Source organism: Odocoileus virginianus, chromosome X (genome assembly GCF_023699985.2).
Source record: "Odocoileus virginianus isolate 20LAN1187 ecotype Illinois chromosome X, Ovbor_1.2, whole genome shotgun sequence".
NCBI classification, from domain to species: domain Eukaryota; kingdom Metazoa; phylum Chordata; class Mammalia; order Artiodactyla; family Cervidae; genus Odocoileus; species Odocoileus virginianus.
The window spans coordinates 42,770,812-42,795,140 of record NC_069708.1 but is presented as its reverse complement, the minus strand read 5'-3'; the positions used below and the strand labels follow the sequence as shown (position 1 = coordinate 42,795,140).

Sequence of the window (24,329 nt, the reverse complement as noted above, 5' to 3'; positions counted from 1 at the left end):
ACTGATTTCCTTTCTGATTCTCAACATCCCAAACTCATTCTCTTTTCAGAGCTTTTTCCCTTCTTATTTTTCTACTTGAGATGCTTTCCTGCAAGGTAAACTCTGTTCAACCCATTCATTAAAGTCTTAGCTCTAAAGAAACTTCCTAAAGCAGTACTTCCTTGACAACCTGATCTAAATTGGTCTCCTTATCCATCTCTCCCCCATGTTATTCTTTTTTCAACAGCCTCCTGTTTTTTTTCCATAGATGTCTTATGACAATATTCATTTATTTATTCATCTCCTACTAGATTGAATGTTCCACAGAGACAAAACCCTATATTTATTAATCATTACTCTACATGTACATAGGTATATTTTAAAAAATCCACTGTTTAAATAGCTTTTATTTTGTCAATGAAAAGGGAAATGTCATCTTAACTTTATTTCCTCCCACTTATTTTATTACTTCCTTCCATAAACGCTATACTTTCTCTCGGTGTTTAATTATCTTATTTCCCTTCTGTCATGTACAGGCTCAGGTTCTCTTGAATAACACAAAATTTAAACCTTACCCCTCTTGTCAAGAGATACTTTTGTTTCTCAACTTCTGCTTTACTTGCTCTTCCCAGATACATACTTCTGATTTTCAAGCTTGATATCAATGGCCTTAGCTCAGTTTCTGGTGATATGAATAGTAATAGTTAAGGGCTTCCCCGGTGGCTCAGTGGTAAAGAATCTGCCTGAAATGAAGGAGTCACAGGACGAAGGAATGCGATCCTTCGTTTGGGAAGAACTTCTGGAGGAGGGAATGGCAACCCACTCCGGTATTCTTGCTTGGAGAATTTCATGGGCAGAGGAGCCTAGCAGGCTACAGTCCATAGGGCTGCAAAGAATTGGAGATGACTGAAACAACTTGGCACACACACATGCATAGCTATGTATAAATGTGTTGCTTTCCCCCAATCCATGTTGTACTGCCAAACAACCTAAAATCTGGCTCACTGATGAATACCCACAGACTCATGGATTTCCCTGAAACCACAGTTATACTGTCCATACCCAAGTTACTACATTCAATAGAACTGTGTTTCTGTCTCGATCCATGTTTGTTAATTATCACAGATGACTTTTTTTTTTCTTTCTTTCTTTTTTCCTTCTGTCAAATTCCTATTCGAGTATTGGGGTTCTGCCACATCTTAATTCACTGACTATTCTCCCTGCTGTTTCCACTTACTTGTACCCTACCTTTACTAGAACTAGAACCATTTGCTCAGGGTGAGAACCAGAGACTTAGAATTTTGTCCTTTTATTTTCATGGAAAATGTCCAGGATAAGGGCTGACCACTCCTTAAATGTCCTACAGTTGAGATATCTTGGTTTGAGTGATTTCCTCAGGAACAGATGTTTCAAAAATCATTATTGAGATTTCAGTTGGTAGTACAATTAACTTCACCACCAGCTCACTAATCCTGTTCTCATCAAGTCCAGCCTGTCTCTAGCTTCTTGTTCACCTACATTTCTCTAAAATAGTATGCAGTCATTCTCTCTATTTTGGCACCATCAGTCCACCCAAATTCTTTGTAATCTGTTTCCTTTCTTTACCTCCGTACTGAAACTATTCTCTGGAACGATCCCCAAATGATAAAACCAATACCTTAGTTCTCATTAAAATTGATTTCCCTACAGTAGTTCACTAACCAACCTGCTTTTTATTGAAATGCTCTTAATTTTATTTGTAACCATTCATTACTGTTTTTTCCTCTCACCTTTTCAACTGAGCTTTTTGTTGTTTTTCTAATAACTCCTTTTTTTTCTCCTGCTCCTTAAATATAAGATTGTATCCTTGATTTTATTTCACTTGTTCCTTAGAGAATTAATTAATTTCAATATCTTATTTGTTACATCTAAGTGAAGTTTATGTACTTGGTTAAAAACCTCTCGGGGAGAACAAGATGGTGGAAGAGTAGGTGAACATGGAGTACATCTTTCTCCATGGATATATCAGGAATACACCTTCGGACACAGAAGGGCATGCAGAGCACCAGCTGAGAGCAGACAGGACTATTTGACCAGTAGAAAAGAATATATAGACCCACATAAAACTCGGTAGGAAGAAGGATCTAGGGGGAAAAACAGGAGCATTTGTAGGACTGGACCTGCCCTTGGTGGGTGGGGAAACTGAAGCAGGGGTCCGATCCCCATATCAGGGCAACTGTCTGAGTTAGAGGAGAAACATTTTAGGCTGAGAGGGAAACAGCTGATCTGTGGCAACCTAAATGGAACGAGAATCAAACAGCCTTTGCTGCAGCCATACATAGCCCAGACAGGGAGGTAGACCCCTTGGAAGGTGCAGAGGCTGGGAGCTGGAGTGTAGGGGTTGTGGAGCAATCCCAGGGCGAAGGCTGCTGTTACCTGTGGAGAGAGAGATTGAAGGGATGAGGGAGGAGATTGTGGTGGGAATTGCCTGTAGAGGAAACCCGGGCAGCCATGGAAGCAAGGCAATTCTGCTGAGTCACACGTAGGGGGAGGAGGCATCACCATAGCCTCTCTCCCCCCACATGCCAGCATTGGAAGCTGAACAGTAGAGAAGCTGGCCCATCAAGCACCTGATGCACTGAACTACAGAGTAAGACCCCACCCAGGGTGCCCCTTTAAGTGCCTAACATGCCGATCTACAGAGTAGGACCCCAGCAAGGGGGATCCCTCTATGTGAATGACATGCTGAACAACAGAGAAAGACCCCAGCGAAGAGAGTCCTCTAAGTGCCTGAACTGGCAGAGCTATGGAAAAAGACTGGACAAAGAGGCCTTCTGATGGCCAGCTACAACAGGCTCAAAAAAAGACACTGATAAGGCCATAACTCCTGCAGCAGAGGCAGTCCGTGTTCCTGCACATCTGGCACTGCCAGGGTCCCTGCAAGCCAGGCAGCTGCATCACCTGCATACTCAACTCTCACTGGGGCAGAGCTGCCACAGGCCAAAAGCAGTCTTGTGTCTATGTGCGTAGGGTCACTTAGGTAGTGTGCGACTCTTTGCAACCTTGTAAACTGGCCTGCCAGACTTCTCTGTCAGCGTGGGGGGAGGTTCTCCAGGCAAGAATACTGGAAGCATTGGCCAATACTGGTTGCCATACCCTTCTAGAGCACTGTAGTTCCTGCTGCCCTAGCCACCAACTCCCCTGAGTACATGGTGCCACCAGAACCCCTGCAACCCTAGGAGCTGCTCCACCTCCACACCTGACCCTCACAGGGGCAAACCCAAGGCCCCCAGGGCAGCCTCAGGAGCAAACCTCAGTGTACGACCCACATGCAGAGATGAAGATAAAGCCACAGTTGAAACCCAGGGGCAGTGTGACTAAGGAAGAAGACCCAAAACCTTCCCACCAGCTGTACAAGCTGCAGATTAAATCCACATGATCAACTAGGCAGACTTTGTGTCTATGAACTTTATAAAAGGTCATGGTGAGGACTCCACAAAAGAAAACACACTAGTTCTGATAGCTGTGGACATTTGAGGCAAGAATACAGAAGAGTAGGACCAGATTAGAATCTGAGCTGCCCCCACAACAGGTCCAGAGATCTGCACAGTGTTGTAAGGCATCCTAGAGAGGTGAGGTGAACAATGACTCCCAGTGAGGGAAAGGACTCTGACAGCAGTGACTCAGGGAAAACATTTATTATTCTTATGTTTTGAGTTATTCTGTAGATTCCTTTGGATTTTTTTTCTCCCCCCTCCCCACCATTGTAGTTCTTCTATTAGCATTATAAAATCTAACTAAACTCTTGAGCTTTTTTTTTTTTTTTTTCTTTTCCCTCAGTTACATTTGTTTTATTGTTAAAACCTATGCCTCTATGTTTGGCTTTTGTAGTTCTGGGGAGTTTTCCTTTTTTCTCTCCCTCTTTTTTTTATTTTTAGTTTTTTAAGCCTATTATTATTTTTTTTTTCTACATTTATTCTTTTGTTTGCTTTTCCTTCTGTTCTTTTCCCCTTGCAGTTAATCTTTAATGTATATAAACTTTCTTTATCTACTTCTATTTAACTTTGCACATCTATTCTTTCTTTCCTTTCCTCTCAACATATTTGCTAGTTTCATTTACATTGTTTAATTCTCCAATTGGCACCTTGTTTTAGTTTTGTTTTCCTGCTTGTGCTTTAGTTAGTTTTGTTCTGGTAGACATAATTTTTTATTTCCTTTGTTCTCTGAGTCAGTCTATTGTACTTTATTTTTGTTGGACTGTTTTGATTTTCCTTATGGGTGTATATGTATATGTGTATATTAAGTCACAATTTTTTTTTTTTTGTTATAAACCTCTGCTTCTATGTTGGGCTTTTGCAGTTCTGTGGAGTGTTCCGGTTTTCTTTGTTTTTCCTTTTTTTTTTCTTTTTCTCTTTTTTATAATTTTAACTTTTATATTTTTTAAAATCTATTACGTTTTTTGTACATTTATTCCTTCATTTGCCTTTCCTACTGTTCTTTTGCCCTTGTGGCAATCTCAAATGTATATAGATCTTATTTATCTCCTTCTATTTAACTTTGCCTAACTATACTTTCTTTTCTTTCTTTCCTTTCCTATCAACATATTTGTTAGTGTTTTTTTTTTTTTTTTATTGCTTTATTCCCTACCTGACATTTTGCTTTAGGCTTGTTTTCCACTTTTTGCTTTAGTTAGTTTTGTTCTTGATGATAAATATAATTTTTGATTTATTTTGCTCTCCAGGTCAATCTACTGTACTTTAATTTTGTTGGATTGTTTTGAATTTGTTCATGGGTATATAGGTATTTGTGTATATTCCAATATTTTAATTACTATTTGCCTGGTTTTCTAACTGCCATTTGTCTGGAGTTCATCTTTGGTTTCTCATTTTTGGATATTTGTTTTAATGTCACTTAATGCCATAACAAACCACTTGTGGAATCTATGTCCCTAACCAGAGATCAAGCCCTGAGCCTTTGGAGTGGGAGCACTGACTCCAAGACTGTAGACTACCAAGAGATAACCCTAGGGAGTATCAAATAGTGAGAACGCACACAAAAGAAACAACTTCAATACAAGACCCAGCATCAAACAAACACCAGTAGCACCCTGTGCAGGATGCCTCATCTAAAAAACAAACAAAACAAAAACACAAACCAAATCATCAGCAACAGGATTACCACCTCACTCAGCCTTGCCCATCAGAGGAAAAACAAACAAAAACTCAGCAAACATCTCACCCTATATGAAACTTACACAAGCCACTGAACCAAACTTAAGAGGGCAGAGACCAAAAGGAAGAAAGAATTAAACCTTGATGCCTGGGAAAAGGAGACCTCAAACACACTATATTAAAAAAAAAAAAAAAAAAAAAACAAATAATGAAAAGGCAGAGAAATGCTACACAAATGAAGGAACAAACTAGAAACACAGAACTCTAAATAAATGAAGAGGAAATAGAAAAACTTCCTGAAAAAAAGTTCAGAATAGTGATAGTAAGTATGATAAAAATCCTTGAAAACAAAATGGAGAAAATGTAAGAATCCATTAACAAAGATCTTGAAGAATTAAAGAATAAACATACAGAGACAAACAACACAATTACTGAAATTACAAATACTCTAGAAGGAATCAATAGCAAAATATCTGAGGCAGAAGAATGGATAAGTGAGCTGGAAGATAAAATGGTGGAAATAACTGCTAAAGAGCAGAATAAAATTTTAAAAAAATGAAAAGAATGGAGGATGGTCTCAGAGACCTCTGGGGAAATATTAAACTCACCAATATTTGAATTATAGGGGCCCCAGATGAAGAGGAGTAAAAGAAGGGGTATGAGAAAATTTTTGAAAAGATTATGATTAAAAATTTCTCCAACATGGAAAATGAAATAACCAATCAAATCCAAGAGGATTTTGAATCCCAAGAGTCCCATACAGGATAAACCCAAGGAGAAACACACCAAGACACATACTAATTGAAACTAACAAAGACTAAACACAAACAAAGAATATTCAAAGCAATAAATATTATACAAGGGAAACCCGATACACTTAACAGCTGATCTTTCAGCAGAAACTCTGCAGGAGAGAAGGGAATGGCAGGATATATTTAAAGTACTGAAAGGGAAAAATCTACAACCAAGATGCTGTACCTAGCAAAGATCTCATTCAAAATTGATGGAGAAATTAAAAGCTTTTCAGACAAGCAGAAGTTAAGAGAATTCAGTATCACCAAACCAGCTTTACAACAAATGTTAAAAGGACTTATGTAGTCAAGAAATACAAGAGAAGAAAAAGGATCTACAAAATAAATTCCAAACAATTTAAAAAATGACAATAGGAACATATATGTCAATAATTAATTTGAATGTAAATGGATTAAATGCTCCAACCAAAAAACACAAACTGGGTGAATGAATACAAAAACAAGACCCATATATATACTGTCTACAAGAAACCTACTTCAGACCTAAAGACACATATAAACTGAAAGTGAATGGATAGAAAAATATATTCCATGCAAAGGGGAAACAAAGCTGGAATCTAGAAATCTGCATATCAAACAAAATAGACCTTAAAATACAGATTACAAGAGATAAGGAAGGATATGACATAATAATCAAAGATCAATCCAAGAGGAAGACATAACAATTTTAAATATTTATACACTCAACATAAGAGCACCTCAGTACATAAGCCAAACACTAAAAGACATAAAAGGAGAAATTGACAGTAACACAATAATAGTAGGATATTTTTAACACCCCACTCACACCAAAGGACAGATCATCAAAACAGAAAATTAATGAGGAACATAAGGCTTAAATGATACATTAGATGAGATGGATCTCATTGACATCTTCAAGACACTCCATCCAAATGCAGAAGAATACACCTTCTGAAGTACACATGGAACATTCTCCAGGATAGACCACATCTCGGGTCATAAATCAAAACTCAGTAAATTTAAGAAAATTGAAATCATATCAAGCATCTTCTCTGATGGCAACACTATGAGACTAGATATCAGTTAAAAGAAAAAAAAAAAAAACTGTAGGAAGCAGAAACACATGGAGATTAAACAACACATTATTAAATAACCAACAGGTTACTAAAGAAATCAAAAGGTCAAACAAAAAAATTTCTAGAAACAAATGACAATGAAAACACAACCACTCAAATCCTATGTGGTGCAGCAAAAGCAGTTCTAAGAGGGAAGTTTATAGCAATACAATCCTACACCCGTGGTGGATTCATGTCAATATATGGAAAAACCACTGCAATATTGTAAAGCAATTAGCCTCCAATTGAAACAAATAAATTTATATTAAATAAAAAAGAAGTGAGATAAAATCGAATAGACAACCTAACTTTACATCTAAAACAAGTGGAAAAAGAACAACAACATAAAAAAAAAAAAAAAAGATTAGTAGAAAGAAAGAAATCATAAATATCTGAGCAGAAATAACTGAAAAAGAAATGAAAGACAGAATAGTAAAGATTAATAAAACTAAAAGCTTATTCTTTGAGAAAATAAGAAAAATTGACAGACCTTAGCCAGACATATCAAGAAAAAAAAAGAGAGATGAGTCAATTAACAAAATTAGAAATGAAAAAGGAGAGGTTACAACAGATAATGCAGAAATACAAAGGATTTTAAGAGACTATTATGAACAATTCTATGGCAATAAAATGGATAACCTGGAAGAAATGGACAGCTTCTTAGGAAATCTCAATCTTCCAAGAGTGAACCAGAAGAAATAGAAATTAGGAACAACCCAATTACAAGCACTGAAAATGAAGCTGTGATAAAAAATCTCCCAAGAAACAAAAGCCCAGGACCAGATGCCTTCACAGGATAATTTTATCAAACATTTATAGAAGAGCTAATGCCTATCCTAAAATTCTTTTGAACACTTGCAAACTCATTCTACATGGCCACCATTACCCTGATACCAAAACAGACAAAGATAACACACACACACAAAAGAAAACTACACGCCAATATCACTGATGAGAATAGATGCAAAAATCCTCAACAAAATTTTAGCTACAGAATTCAGCAACGCATCAAGAAGCTCATGTACCATGATCAAGTTGGGTTATTCCAGGAATGCAAAGATTCTTCAATATACACAAATCAATCAATGTGATACACCATTATTAACAAATCGAAAGATAAAAATCATATGATAATCTCAATAGATACAGAAAAAGCCTCTGACAAAATTCAGCACCCATTTATGATGAAAACTCTCCAAAAAAATGGGCATAGAACTGATCTATCTCAATATAGTAAAAGCTATATGTGATAAGCCTACAGCAAACATTATTCTTAATGGTGAAAAACTGAAAGCATTCCCCCTAAGATCAGGAACAAGACAAGAGTGTTCACTTTCACCACTATTATTGAACACATTTCTGGAAGTTGTAACTTCAGCAATCAGAGAATAAAAAGAAATAAAAGGAAGCTAGAATCAAAACCAAGAAGTAAAGCTCTCACTGTTTGCAGCTATGATACTATAAATAGGCATCCCTACAAACAGTATCAAAAAATTACTAGAGCAAATCAGTGAATTTAGCAAAGTTGCAGGATAAAATATCAATACACAGAAATCACTTGCATTTCTATATACTAACAATGAAAAATCAGAAAGAAAAATTAAGGAATCATCCTATTCACCATTGCAACAAAAAGAATTAAATATCTAGGAATAAACTTACCTAAGGAGACAAAAGAACTGTACACAGAAAATTATGAGACATTAGTGAAAGAAATCAAAGATGACATATAAACAGATGGAGAGATATTCCATGTTCTTGGGTAGGAAGAATAAATATTGTGAAAGGGACTATATTACCAAATGCAATCTACAGGTTGAATGTGAACCCTATAAAATTACCAATTAAAATACCAATAACATTTTTCACAGAACTAGAAGAAAAAAAAAATCACAATTCATATGGAAAAGCAAAAGACCCTGAATAGCCAAAGCAGTCTTGAGAAAGAAGAATGGAGCTGGAGGAATCAACCTTCCTGACTTCAGATTATATACTACAAAGCTACAATCATCAAGACAGTATGGTAGTGGCACAAAAACAGAAATATAGACCAATGGAACATGATAGAAAGCCCAGAAATAAACCCATGCACCTATGGGTACCTTATTTTTGACAAAGGAAGCAAGAATATACAATGGGGCAAAGACACACTATTCAATAAATAGTGCTGGAAAACTGGACAGCTACTTATAAAAGAATGAAATTAGAACACCACCTAACACCACACACAAAGATAAACTTAAATGGATTAAAGACTTAAATGCAAGACCAGAAACTACAAAACTCCTAGAGGAAAACATAGACAGAACATTTGATGACATAAATCAAAGCAAGATCCTCTATGACCCACCTCCTAGATTAACAGAAATAAAAACAAAAGAAAGCAAGTGGGGCCTGATTAAACTTAAAAGCTTTGCACAGCAAAATAAAATATAAGCAAGATGAAAAGACAACACTCAGCATGGGAGAAAATAATAGCAAATGAAACAACTGACAAAGGATTCATTTCCAAAATATACAAGCAGCTCATGCAACTAAATGCCAGAAAAGCAAACAGCCCAATCAAAAAGTGGGGAAAAGTCCTTAACAGACATTTCTCCAAAGAAGACATACAGATGGCTAGTAAAAACATGAAAAGATGCTCAACATTGCTCATTATTAGAGAAATGCAAATCAAAACCACAATGAAATGGCACCTCACACCTGTCAGAATGGCTATCATCAAAATGTCTACAAACAATAAATGTTGGAGAGGGTGTGGAGAATAGGGAATGCTCTTGCACTGTTGGTTGGAATGTAAATTGATACAGACACTGTGGAAGATGATATGGAGATTCCTTTAAAAACTAGGAATAAAACCACCATATGACCCAGCAATCCCACTCCTAGGCATATACCCAGAAGAAACCAAAATTGAAAAAGACACATGTATCTCATTGTTCATTGTAGCGCTATTTATAATAGTTAGAACATGGAAGCAACCTAAATATCCATGAACAGATGAATGATAAAGAAGTGTGGTACATATACACAATGGAAGATTACTCAGTCATAAAAAGGAACACATTTGTGTTAGTTCTGATGAGGTGGATGAACCTAGACCCTATTATACAAAATTAAGTGAATGAGAAAGAAGAAGTTAAATATCATATTTTAATGCACGTGTATGGAATCTAGGAAATATTATTGAAGAATTTATTTACAGGGCAGCAAAATGAACTGAACTGAACTGAATGGAGAAACAGACATAGAGAATAGACTTAAGGGCATAGGGATAGGAGAGGAAAGGGTGAGATATATGGAAACAGTAATGTGGAAACTTACATTACTGTATGTAAAATAGATAGCCAAGGCAAATTTTCTGTATGGCTCAGTAAACTCAACCTGTATCAACCTAGAGGGGTGGGATGGGGAGGGAGAAGGGAGGGAGGTTCAAAAGGGAGGGGATATGTGTATACCTATGGTTGATTTCATGTTGAGGTTTGACAGAAAACAGCAAAATTCTGTAAAGCAATTATCCTTCAATTAAAAAATTTTAAAAAACATAAAGGGGAAAAAATACTCTCTGGGACATTCTTCTCAAATTTTTTTTGGTAACTGACTGTTCATATTTGATGCTCCACCAAATCCTCATTCTCAAAATGTCAAAAAGCCAAGACCATAATCAAAGCCCTAAACCTGATTTCTTTTGATATTCGGTTGACAAAAATGGTCATTTGGATTTTATGAACATTTGACCAGCCCAGTAATTACTGTTCTTATTTTCAGTGTTGACACTTCAGAATTATTTTTATGTCTTTCTACATCACTCCCTACATTGAATTTTTCAATAAGTATTATCAATTTTTCCATTACAATGTTTCTCACATAGGACTTTATATCCAGAATACATTCCAGAAACCTAGTTCAATCTTTCATGACACATTCATGAACTATAAAAGTATCTCCTTAATTGTTTCCTTCATTTCAAGTAATACTTGTTCTACGCTAGTCATTTCTATATAGAAACAAAATAATTCTAAAGTACTCAAAATGATCCTCTAGATTTCAAGACAGAAAATCATAGATTTGTTTTACACTAATTTGATGTCTTAAAAATGAGAAAGAACCTTATTTTTCACCAATATTTAACATATATGTTGATGCTGGCCTCCAACTCAATTTATATGTTTATTTGACAATAGTGTGATGTCACGGTCTTTGTAGACCAGGACCTGGGGACTGGAGTCGATGAGAAGAAGGACGCAGGAGACCCAAGACTCGAGTGAAACAAGGGTACTTTATCTGCAGAAATGCATGCTTATAAATCTTCAATAAAATGATTACTCAACCATTAAAAAGAATGAAATTCCACCAGTTGCAACAAAATGGATAGTCCTGTAAGTAAAAGGTCACTGAAAAGAGTCACTGAAGGGAATCCAAGCAGGTGCTCTTTCCCATGATCTCAGTCCTGAGAACTGCATGCAGCTCTGCTCGTTCCTGTTTCCAGGAACTGATAAGGAACAGAGAGTCCTTGAGAAATGGCACGCAAGGGAAGAAAACAACATATTGGATCCCTTAAAGTTGAACGTCCCTTGACAGTGGGAGACATGTTATCTTGAAGAAAGAGAGGGGGAACACAATATGGAGGATTTCGAGCCTTCACTCTTCATTTTTCTTCAGCTTGCATTAGATATTGTGGTTTATTCATTCCAGTTCAGTGAATTTAAAGACTATATTTTCTGTTTTTAAGGAAATGAATGATCAGCATTGACCAAAGTCCCTAAAAATATGTTAGATGTTGAGTTAAAAATATTCACAATCTAAAAGTTTAGAGTTGTGTTTTATTCAGTAAGAAATTTTAGGACTTCAAGTCCGGGAGACAGCACCTCAAGTAACCCTGAAAGAATTGCTCTGAGGAGGCAGGGGGAACAGGCAGGTTATATAGAAATTTTTCATCAAAGAGTAGCTAGTCTGAATGTCAAAAGTTTTCTGTAAATTAAAGAAAACCAGATATCCCAAGTTAATCTATGTATGGGGACATGTAAGAATCTGGGCTTACTTAAATCATTCCTTTAATATGCACCTCAGCTATCCTGGGCCAGTATCCTCTTCATATCCTGAGTTCCTCAGAACTTACAGTAGGGAGTGGTTGTAGTCTGATTACTGCTAGATAGAAGAACTATCTAGAAGAACTATCAAGAAGAACTCTCCTTCTTGAGTTCACTTAGGGCTCACCTGGTCATTTTCGAGGGCTGCAATTGCCGATAACTGTGACATCCTTGTTTACTGTTATGGCAGGAAATATTCCATTTCTCATGGGGATGAAATTAAAGATGGAAAATTTCATTAATATTGTAAATACAAATGGATTTTATGAAAATTCAGCACACACTCCTCAAAGTAGCACTTCTTCACTCATTACAAGACAAAAATGACATTAGATAAGATATAAGAAATTTTCCAAATGTTGCTAACATTAGCAAAAATATTTGAATACATATTTATATCCACTGCTATTAATGATGATGTATATGTGCTTTGAGATAGTGGCTAGTGCTAATGCAAAATATCACAATAAGAAATACATTGTAAAATAATATTTATATCATTTAAATTTTGTCCTTCTTAAATTTTTATTTTTGACTATACTTTATAATATGCATATATAGCACAACAGGAAATGTATATACTTTCAACCAAATAATTATCTGTATATTGGAAAGTATGCAATCAAAGAGTTTATTTATGAGTGTATGATAAAAAATGGGACCATTGTTCTAGTACATCTTTTGTATCACATTGATTATTCTTTATGAAACACTATATGTCTTGCCACTTCCATGTTAAAAGTCTCCATAACTTTCCCATTGTTACTGAATAAAGTATAACACTTTAGCAAGGCTTCTAGTGTGTAGTTCCAGCGAATATTTCCACGGTTTTTTTTTTTTTTTTTGGCCATTTTCCATCAATTGGTTGCATGTTGGAAATCACCAATTATTAAGCTAGTTCTGCCCCCAAAGACTTTGATAATTTGATGTGCAAGCTATGAACTGCATAGGATTATTTAAAATTATTTATCCAGTTTCCAAAAAGTCATATTTCTCAGAAACATCTGAATTTTTGGTTTGTTTTAAATATCAAAAGATGTGCAAACACTGGGCTTTTACTTTTGAATGGCAACAGGAAGATAGAGCTGAGTAACAGATATTCCTTTTGAACTAAATGTGTATTCTCCAGGTCATCAAATTGTCAACCTCTCTCTTTTGTCTCTGTAATTCTAAGGCCAAGTGTTAATTGATATTTCTCACCAGTTTTGGCCATGGTAAAACAAAATGCACAAGGATTGTAATGTGTTTTAAGAGAAATGGAAGAGCATTCATATGTATATGGAAGAGAAGCATTTCCTTTCATCTAGGCATTTGTATCTCTTAATACCTACTTCAGAAGAACTTGCATAAATTAGAATTACATGAAGCACATTTAGACTTATTTTTGTGGTTTTATTCATGCTGTTTTCTCTACTTGAGAAATTCCTTCTTTATCCTTAATAACTAAAAAAGTCATGTAACACCTTTTTTTTTTTATTATAGATACTTAGATTCTTCAAGTAACCATTCAGTCCTATAACAACTAAAACTTTGAAAGATATTAGCTATGAGACATTGAAGATCTCACAAAAGGTACAGAAAGGTTTGAAGTAGTCTTCACCCTTTAAAAAGAAACAAACAAACAAACAACAACAAAAAAAAACAAAACAAAAAAAGGAGATCAGTTAAGAAAGAAACAATAAAAACTGTGGTCCAGATAAATACAAAACCAAAAGAGAATGTAGATGGGTCATACATGCCAGAGGTAGAGTTGCTATCTGTAAATTGATCTCTAGGCTACATGGTAAAGGTAAATTTGACCTTAAGCTCTGAAGTGAGACTCTGTAGGGTACGCTTATTGATTCTAGCTCAGTGGTCTAGATAACTGCTAAAAAATGGAAGAAGTAAATAATTTTTGCAAGAATTGTTTCCCATCTATTTAAAACTCCAAACAATGAACAGGTAGTAAAGTTCTTTTCAACAAAGTTCATAATGTTAAAAAAAAAAAAAAAAAGCCATTATTATATAAAGTAATAGTTTTGGCAATTTGAACCAGAAATCAAATTGTTAACATCTGTTGGATGACTGAAAAAGGAATAGAGTTCAGGAAAAGCATCTAGTTCTGTTTTATTGATTATGCTAAAGACTTTGACTGTGGGCATCACAAAATACTGTGGAAAATTCTTCAAGAGATGGAAATAACAGACCACCTGACCTGCCTCCTGAGAAATCTGTATGCAGGTCAAGAACCATCAGTTAGTACTGGACATGGAACAATAGACTGGTTCCAAATAGGGAAAGGAGTACATCAAGGCTGCATACTGTTACCCTGCCTATTTAACTTATGTGCAGAGTACATAATGAGAAATACTGGACTGGATGAAGCACAAGCTAGAATCAAGAATACTGGGAGAAATAGCAATAACCTCAGAAATGCAGATGACACCACCCTTATGACAGAAAGCAAAGAAGAACTAAAGAGCCTCTTGATGAAAGTGAAAGAGGAGAGTGAAAAAGCTGGCTTAAAGCTCAGCATTCAGAAAACTAAAATCATGGCATCTGGTCCCATCAGTTCATGTCAAATAGATGGAGAAAGAAAGGAAACAGTGCGAGACTTTTTTGGGGGGTTCCAAAATCACTGCAGATGGTGAATGCATCCATGAAATTAAAAAGACACTTGCTCCTTGGAAGAAAAGCTATGACCCACCTAGTTCAGTTCAGTTCAGTCACTCAGCCGTGTCCAACTCTTTGAGACGCCATGAACTGCAGCACGCCAGGCCTCCCTATACATCACCAAATCTCGGAGGCCATCAAAACCCATGTCCATTGAGTTGGTGATGCCATCCGACCATCTCATCCTTTGCCAACCCCTTCTCCTCCTGCCCTCAATCTTTCCCAGCATCAGGCTCTTTTCAAACGAGTCAGCTCTCTGCATCAGGTGACTGCAGCTGTGAAATTAAAAGACACTTGCTCCTTGGAATAAAAGCTATGAACAGCCTAGACAGCATATTAAAAGCAGAGACATTATTTTGCCAACAAAATTCTGTCCAGTCAAAGCTATGGTTTTTCAGTAGCCATGTATGGACGTGAGAATTGGACTATAAAGAAGGCTGAGCACTGAAGAATTGATGCTTTTGAACCTTGGTTTTGGAGAAGACTCTTGAGAGTCCTTTGGACTGCTACGAGATACAACGAGTTAATCCTAAAGGAAATTAGTCCTGAATATTCATTAGAAGGGCTGATTCTGAGGCTGAAGCTCCAATACTTTGGCCACCTGATGTGAAGAATTGACTCATTCTTCACATCTGATGTGAAGAAAAGACCATGATGGTGGCAAAAATTTGGAGGCGGGAGGAGAAGGGGATGACAGAGGGTGAGATGGTTGGATGGCATCACTGACTGGATGGACATGAGTTTGAGTATGCTGTAGGAGTTGGTGATGGACATGGGAGCCTGGCATGCTGCAGTCCATTGGGGTTGCAAAAAATCAGACATGACTGAGCGACTGAACTGAACTGAACTAAACTGAATTGCAGAAAGTAAGTAGAGGGGAACAAAAGCTAATAGAATTAGGGCTCTGAGGGCTTCAGTTATTGTATTACTCAGATATAGCATATAGAACAGCTATGCATATAATGGTTAAAAAATAAAGGACATCATCACAAAAGTCATCCATCAAGTCTAGCATATTGGAAATTGACATACAACTTCAAAACACAAGTGGAACTCCTAAATATGAAAAATAATACAATTACTCAAATACATGCATACACACACATGCACACATACACATTTAAGAGGAAAAATAGCAGGATAGATAACTAAAAATAGAATTAATGAAGTGGAAGATACACCAGTAGAAATTACCAAAATAGAAGCTTAGAAATGTAAAGATATGGAAATTAAAATAATAATAATAATTTGAAAATATATGGAGATTTGTATTTAAGTGTCTTGCATAAGTCTAACAAAAATCACAAAAAGAGAATAAATGTAATTGAAAGAGAGGCCATTTTCAAGGAGATAATGAATGAAAATTTTTCCAGAACTCTTAAAAATAAGAATGTACAGGTGATGAAACTATACCCAAGCATCCAGAAAGAAGGCCAAAACATTTAAAAAGAAACAATAATTATAATTACAGCACAGTGTATAATTACAGTGAAACCATGTCTTGAAAGTTCTGAGACAAAATAATCTAGATTACCATATGATGTTAGATTTTCAGTAACTGTTCTAAATAAGTTTTTTTTTCTTTTTTTAACCATGTTCTTATATAGTCCTCTCCCACATTAAGAATGTTCTTGTGCTTTGATTAATATGATATTATCAAATTTGGAGCTTAAAAGCCCTTGGGAATTGAAGCATAGCTTCCTGCTTCTGGGAACTCAACCTCTATAATATGAAGAAGTCTAGAATAGCTCACTGAAAGGTGAAAGCATGTGAACTCATTCCAAGTGAGATTCTCCCAGATCAATTGTGGCAAAATAGTACACTTACAACCCTACCAAAGATGTCAACATCCTAATCTATGGGATATGTGCATATATTACCTTACTAAGCAAAAAGGACTTTGCATTCAGATGTGATTAAATTAAAGGCCTTGAAATGGAGATGTTATCCTGGATTATTTGAGTAAGCCTAATGTCATCACAGGATCTTTAAAAGAGTCAAAGCAAATCTAGTTCATTTCAGTCGCTCAGTAGTGTATGACTCTTTGAGACTCCATGGACTGCAGCTTGATAGGCCTCTCTGTCCATTGCCAATTCCCAAAGTTTACTCAAACTCATATCCATTGAGTCAATGATGCCATCCAACCATCACATCCTCTGTCATCCCTTTCTCCCCCTGTCTTCAATCTTTCCCACCATCAGGGTCTTTTTCAATGAGTCAGTTCTTCACATCAGGTGGCCAAATATTGGAGCTTCAGCTTCAGCATCAGTCCTTCCAATGAATATTCAGGACTGAGTTCCTTTAGGATGGACTGATTGGATCTGCTTGCAGTCCAAGGGACGCTCAAGAGTCTTCTCCAACACCACAGTTCAAAAGCATCAATTCTTCAGCACTCAGCTTTCTTTATAGTCCAACTCTTACACCCATATATGACTACTGAAAAACCATAGCTTTGACTAGACAGATTTTTTTTGGCAAAATAACATCTCTGCTTTTAATATGCTGTCTAGGTTGGTCATAGCTTTTCTTCCAAGGAGCAAGCATCTTTTAATTTAATGGCTGCAGTCACCACCTGCAGTGATTTTGGAGCCCCGAAAAGTAAAGTCTGTCACTGTTTCAACTGTTTCCCCATCTATTTGCCATGAAGAGATGGGACCAGATGCCATGATTTTAGTTTTCTGAATGTTGAGTTTTAAGCCAAGTTTTTTACTCTCCTCTTTCACTTTCATCAAGAGGCTCTTCAGTTCTTTTTTGCTTTCTGCCACAAGCGTGATATCATCTGCATATCTGAGGTTATTGATATTTCTCCCAGCAATCTTGATTCCAGCTTGTGCTTCATCGAGCCCAGTGTTTCTCATGATGTACTCAGCATATAAGTTAAATAAGCAGGGTGACAATATACAGCCTTGATGTACTCCTTTCCCTATTTGGAAAAAGTCTATTGTCCCATGATCAGTTCTAACTTTTGCTTCTTGACCTGCACACAGATTTCTCAGGAGTCAGGTCAGATGGTCTGGTATTCCCATATCTTTAAGAATTCTGCACAGTGTGTTGTGATACACACAGTCAAAGGCTTTGTCATAGTGGATAAATCAGAAATTGAGATGTTATCTGGATTATCTGAGTGAGCCTAATGTCATCACAGGATCTTTAAAAGAGTCAAAGCAAGAGATGACAACAAAAGCAGAGATGAGAGAGAGAGACAGACAGGGGTGAGGAGAAGACAGATTTGAAGATACTACACTGCCATATTGCTGGCTTTGAAGAGAGGAAAGAGCCACAAGACAAGGAATGCATTCAACATCTAGAAGCTGGAAAATGTAAAGAAATAGATTCTTCCCTAGAGCCTCCAGAAGGATTTCATCTTTACTAACACATTGATTTTGTGTAATACATTCACTTTGGAGCTATTTTGATATAATAAATTGGGGTTATTTACAATTACTGTTTGTATTGGTTTTTTCAGCTACAATGGAAAACTAACACATAAGTGTTTCTCAACCAGAGAGAGACAATTTTGCTTCCCAGGGGACATCTATCTGGAGATATTTTTGCTTGTCACAATTTTGGGTGTTCTGATGTCATTGAAAAGATAGAAACAATGGATATTGCAAAATATAGCACATAGAAAAGCCCCATGAAACATAATATTGTTCAGGTTTATTAACCCTAACCTAGACCAACAAGCTCATGTTGATCCACAAGCTGAATGAACCCCAAATAAGACCAGCAGAAGTGCCATCCAACTGAACACAGACTAAATTAAAAACTCAAAATCAACATCAAATAAAATAAATTGCGTTTTGCTATATAGCAATAGACAACTGATACACACAGCCAGAAAACTCAATGTATGAAAAATTAGACTGGAAAAAAGACACTTTCAGATGAATCAGTTCAGTTCAGTTCAGTCTCTCAGTTGCATCTGACTCTTTGTGATGCTATCTGATCCTCAAAAGTCTGCACTCTGATTCACATGCTACTTTTGTTTATGATTTTATTTCTGTTCTATCACCATACATTATATGTTATTTTTATTAATTTATAAATAAATCTATAGAAATATATACCTCTTTAACATTTTACTTATTTGCTTACTATTATATATCTCAGACTCTTCTTCTGAAACATCATTTGTTCATTCTTAAGAAGTTAATTTGGCATAAGTCTCATTGGTAATCTCACTTTTTATTCATCTGAAATTAAAAGACACTTGCTCCTTGGAAGAAAAGCTATGACAAACCTACACAGTGTATTGAAAAGCTGAGACATTATTTTGCCAACAAAAGTCTGTCTAGTTAAAAGCTATGTTTTTTCTAGTAGTCATGTATGGATGTGAGTGTAGGATCATAAAGAAAGCTGAGCACCGAAGAAATTATGCTTTTGAACTGTGGTATTGGAGAAGGTTCTTGAGGGTCCCTTGGACTGCAAGGAAATCAAACCAGTCAGTCCTAAAAGAAATCAATCCTAAATATTCATTAGAAGGATTGATGTTGAAGCTGAAGCTCCAATACTTTGGCCACCTGATGTGAAGAACTGAATCATTGGAAGAGACCCTGATGATGATGGGAAAGATTGAAGACAGGAGGAGAAGAGGATGACAGAGAGTGTGATGGTTGGATGGCATCACTCACTCAATGGATATGAGTGTGAGTAATCTCTGCGATATGGTAAATGAGAGAAAAGCTTGGTGTGCTGCATTTCACGGAGTCACAAAGAATCGGACATGACTGAGCAACTGAACAGCAATACAAAAATAATGACTAAATATTTTATATATTATATTCAATTTAAAGTTATTACAAAAAAGGGCTCTACTTCCCTGTATTGTATGATATATTCTTGTTGCTTATCTACTTTATGCACAGTAGTTTGTATCTCTTAATCCCTCTATTCTAGCTTGCCTCTCTCCCATTCTCTCTCCCCACTGGTAACCACTAGTTTGTTCTCTATATACGTGAGTCTGTGTATGTTTTTTTACATACATTTATTTGATTTGTTCTTTTTACATCCCACATGTAAGTGATAACAGAGTATTTGTCTCTCTTCATCTTGTTTATTTCTGTAATCATAATACTCTTGGGGTTGCCATGTTGTTGCAAAAGGCATAATTTCATTCTGTTAAATGACTGAGTGTATATATATCACATTTTCTTTATCCATCCATATGTTGATGGACACTTAAGTTGCTTACATATATTGGCTATTGTAAATAATGCTGCTATGAACATTGGATTGTGTGTACCTTTTCAAATTACTGTTTTCATTTTCTTTGAATATTTACCGAAGAATGAAATTGCAGGATATTATGTAGTTCCATTTTTAGTTTTAAAAAGATCTTCCATACTGTTTTCCATAGTTGCTGTACCAATTTACATTCCCATCAAAAGTGTACAAATGTTCCCTTTTTTTCATATCCTCACCAATATTTGTTATTTATAGACTTCTGATGAAAGTCATTCTGATAGATGTGAGTTGATATCTCATTGTGGTTTTGAGTTGCATTGTCTAATGGTTAGAGGTGCTGAGTGCTCTTCATGTTCCTGTTATGCATTTGTTTACCTTCTTTGTGAAAATATCTATCAGGTCCTCTGCCCATTTTCAAATTGGATTGTTTCCTTTTGTATGTTGAGTTGAATGACCTGTTCATATATTTTTAGATATTAAGTCCTTATCAGTCAAATCATTTGCAAATATTTTCTTCCATTTTGTAGGTTTTTCCTTTAATTTCGTCAATGATTTCCTTTGCTATGCAAAAGTTTTTAAGTTTAATTAAGTCCCATTTGTCTATTTCTGCATTAATTTCTTTTGTTTAGGAGACATACCCAAAATATTACTATGAATTGCAACAAAGAGTGCTCTAAGTTCTTTTCTAGGAAATTTATGGTGTCAGGTTTTACATTTAGGTTTTCAATCCTTTTTGATTTTATTTTTGTATGCTTTGAAGAAATGTTCCAGTCTCATGTTTAACTTGTAACTGTCTTGTTTTCTCACCATCAATTATTGAAAGACTGTTTTTTCTCCATTGTATATCCTTGCCTTCTTTTGCCAAAGTTTAATTAGCCATGGGTGGCTGGGTTTATCTCTAGGACCTCTATTTTTTGCCATTGATCTAAGATTTGTGCCATCTTCTGTTTCCAATATTGTTTGATAGACAATTTTCTGCTAGTATCTAGTGCTCTTTTGTTGTTGTGTGTCTCTGACCATGTTCTACTGGGTCAGAAAACTGCTCCTTGAATTGGATCTTGCTACCTAAAAGTCCTGGCACACCCCAGTCCATAATTTACCAGTTCTTTCATGTTGTTCTGAAGAAGGGATCCAGTAAGGCCAATGTGAACATTACATTTTAAAAATTTTATAAATGTTATTACTCTGTCCTTTGGATTCTTGATTCCATGAGCTTTACCTACAGTGAAAACTGACTATTTCAAACTGCTATGTTCATCCAGACACAAGCACAGTAGTTCATAAGTTGTTACATCAATTTCCTTATTAAGTCCTTATTAAGGACTCCCCTAGTGGTTCAGATGGTAAAGAATTTGCCTGCAATGCAGGAAACCCAGGTTCGATCCCTGGGTCAGAAGGATCTCCTAGAGAAGGGAATGGCAAATTCTTGCCTGGAGAATTCCATGGACAGAGGAGCCTGGCAGGCTAATGCCCATGGAATCACAAAGAGTCAGACATGACTGAGAGACTAACACACACGTGCATCAGTTTCACATTTCCTTTGCTACACATGAATCAATTCATTTTTTACCATGTAAAACAGTAGCTCTGAAATATCTCATGTCCAATTCTTCCAGTTTTAAAGGACAGAAAGAGGAGTAACTATTAAGGTTTTTTTTTGTTTTTGTTTTTGTTTTTTGTTTTTTGTTCTTTTTTTGCTATAGAGGAAAGGGGGATTATTTTTCATACTTCAAAGTAAAACCTCTGGCATTTTATTCTCAATACCTTCATGAATTCTTTTTCTTTTTTTCCATTTATTTTTATTGGTTGGAGGCTAATTACTTTACAATATTATATGCCCATCAGCAGACAGATGGATAGGGAAGCTATGGTACATATACATTATGGAATATTACTCAGCCATTAAAAAGAATTCATTTGAATCAGTTCTAATGAGATGGATGAAACTGGAGCCCATTATACAGAGTGAAGTAAGTCAGAAAGATAAAGACCAATACAGTATACTAATGCACATATATGGAATTTAAGAAGCCGGTAACAAATTCTCTTTTTCTGTGAAACAGCTTTCAAAAGTGAAAAACCCTGCACTGTTTTTCCAAACTCTACATCATCTAAAATAATACTCTCTCTTCCTTGAAGGAAGTGTCCATAGATAAGCTGAGCTGAGCCACCAGGGAAGCCCTCTTTCCCTTTGGTAATCTGTCAAATACCAAAATCAGATTGATTATATTCTTTGCAGCCATAGATAGAGAAGCTACATACAGTCAATGAAAACAAGAGGTGGAACCGACTGTGGCTCAGATCATCAGCTCCTTATTGCAAAATTGAGGCTTAAATTGAAGAAAGTAGGGGAAACCACTGGACCATTCAAGTTTGACCTAAACTGCATCCCTTATGACTATAGAGTGGAGGTGATGAATAGATTCAAGGGGTGCAATCTGGTAGAGAGAGTGCCTGAAGAATTAAGAACAAAAGTTGGTAATGTTGCACAGGAGGCAGTGACTAAAACCATCCCCAAGGGGCGGGGAGGGGGGGGGGAATGAAGAAAGCAAAATGGTTGTCTGAAAAGACCTTACAAATTGCTGAGAAAAGAAGATAAGTGATAGGCAAAGGAGAAAGGAAAAGATATACCCAACTGAATGCAGATTTCCAAATAATAGCAAGTAGAGATAAGAAAGCATTCTTAATTAAACAATGCAAAGACCTAGAGGAAAAAGATAGAATGGGAAAGACTAGCGATCTCCTCAAAACAATTAAAGATAGTAAGGGAACATTACATGTAAAGATGGGCACAATAGAGGACAGAAACTGTAAGGACCTAACAGAAGAGTTTGTAAGAATATACAGGACTGTACAAAAGAGGTCTTAATGACCCGGATAAGCGCAATGGTGTAATCACTCACCTTGAGCCAGACATACTAGAGTCTGAAGTCAAGTAGGTCTTAGGAAGTATTGCTCTAAACAAAACTAGGGGAAGTGATGGGATTTCAGCTGAGCTATTTCAAATTCTAAAAGATGATGCTTTAAAGTACTACACTTGGAGGGAGGAGCCAAGATCGTGGAGGAATAGGACAGGGAGACCACTTTCTCCCCTACAAATTCATCGAAAGAAAATTTGAACTCTGAGCCAATTTCACAAAACAACTTCTGATCACTAGCAGAGGACATCAGGCGCCCAGAAAAGCAGCCCATTGTCTTCGAAGGGAGGTAGGACAAAATATAAAAGATAAAAATGGAGTCAAAAGAGCTACGGATGGAGACCCATCCCGGGAAGGGAGTCTTAATAGAGGAAGTTTCCAATCACCAGGAAACTCTCACATTGGCGGGACTGGGCGAAGTTTTTGGCAATCCAACTGGGAGGAAAAATTAAACAAGGCCCACAGATTACATGCCTAAAAGCAACTCCCAGCAGAAAAGTACCCCAGACGCCCGTACCCACCAGCAACAAGCGGGGGCGGAACGGAGAGGAGCGGGCGGCATTGCTTAGGGTAAGGACCTGCCCGAAGACCCTGAGAGCAATCAGAGGGAGCTTTTTTAAACTGTGGGATAGCAAGGGACAAAATTAACCGGCCTGAACACACTGCTGGCGGTTCGCAAAACAAAGGGACTGAGAAACTCCAGAGAAGAGCCGGCCCATCCCCGCTGGAGGTAGGAGGCAGGGGGGAGGGCAAAAGGGCAAACTCAGCCCCTGAGAAGACACCCCCTCTGACACTGCAAACAGGCCCCCGGTTCCTATCTAAAGACTTCCTGAGACCCAACTGGCGGCACGCGCTGGGGCTGCGGAGGGAAAAAGCGCGCCGTACCCGGGGAGATTGCGCCCAAGCCTCTGACTGCCTGAGCCGCTCGCCGCGGAGGGAAAAGGCGCGCCGCATCCGAGGAGAGTGTGCCCAAGCCTCTGGCTTCCTGGGTTGCTCGACGTGGAGGGAAAAGGCGCTGCACCCGGGGAGAGTATGCCCAAGCCCCTGGCTGCCTGAACCTCTCAGGCCGGGGAAGGCACAAAACGCAGAGGCAACTGAATTCGTGCTTTTGTAGAGTACCTGAAAACTGGAATGGCACTCAACGCAGGGCCCGCTCCATATAGAGCAGCCGGGAGCCTGAGCAGTGTAGATGGGGAAAGCACTGACACCCATAAGCGGGGCAAACCCAGTGTGGCCAGAACACGGTGAGTGCTATCCACACACAGCGATATCTGTCTGCAGCGCCCCGCCCTCCCCATAGCAGGACTGAACTGAACTAGCAAACCTAAATAAGAGATCACCTCCACCTGCCTGTGTCAGGGCGGAAATTAGACACTGAAGAGACGGCAAACAGAAGCCAAATAAACAAAGGGAACCGCTTCAGAAAGGACCGGTGCAACAGATTAAAATCCCTGAAGGTAACACT

General features: G+C 37.1%; 1 pseudogene; it reads left to right on the top strand.

Moving 5' to 3' along the window:
• LOC110151647 (rho GTPase-activating protein 17-like) overlaps positions 1 to 24,329 on the top strand; it is a 79,185-nt pseudogene that overhangs the window by 30,630 nt on the left and 24,226 nt on the right.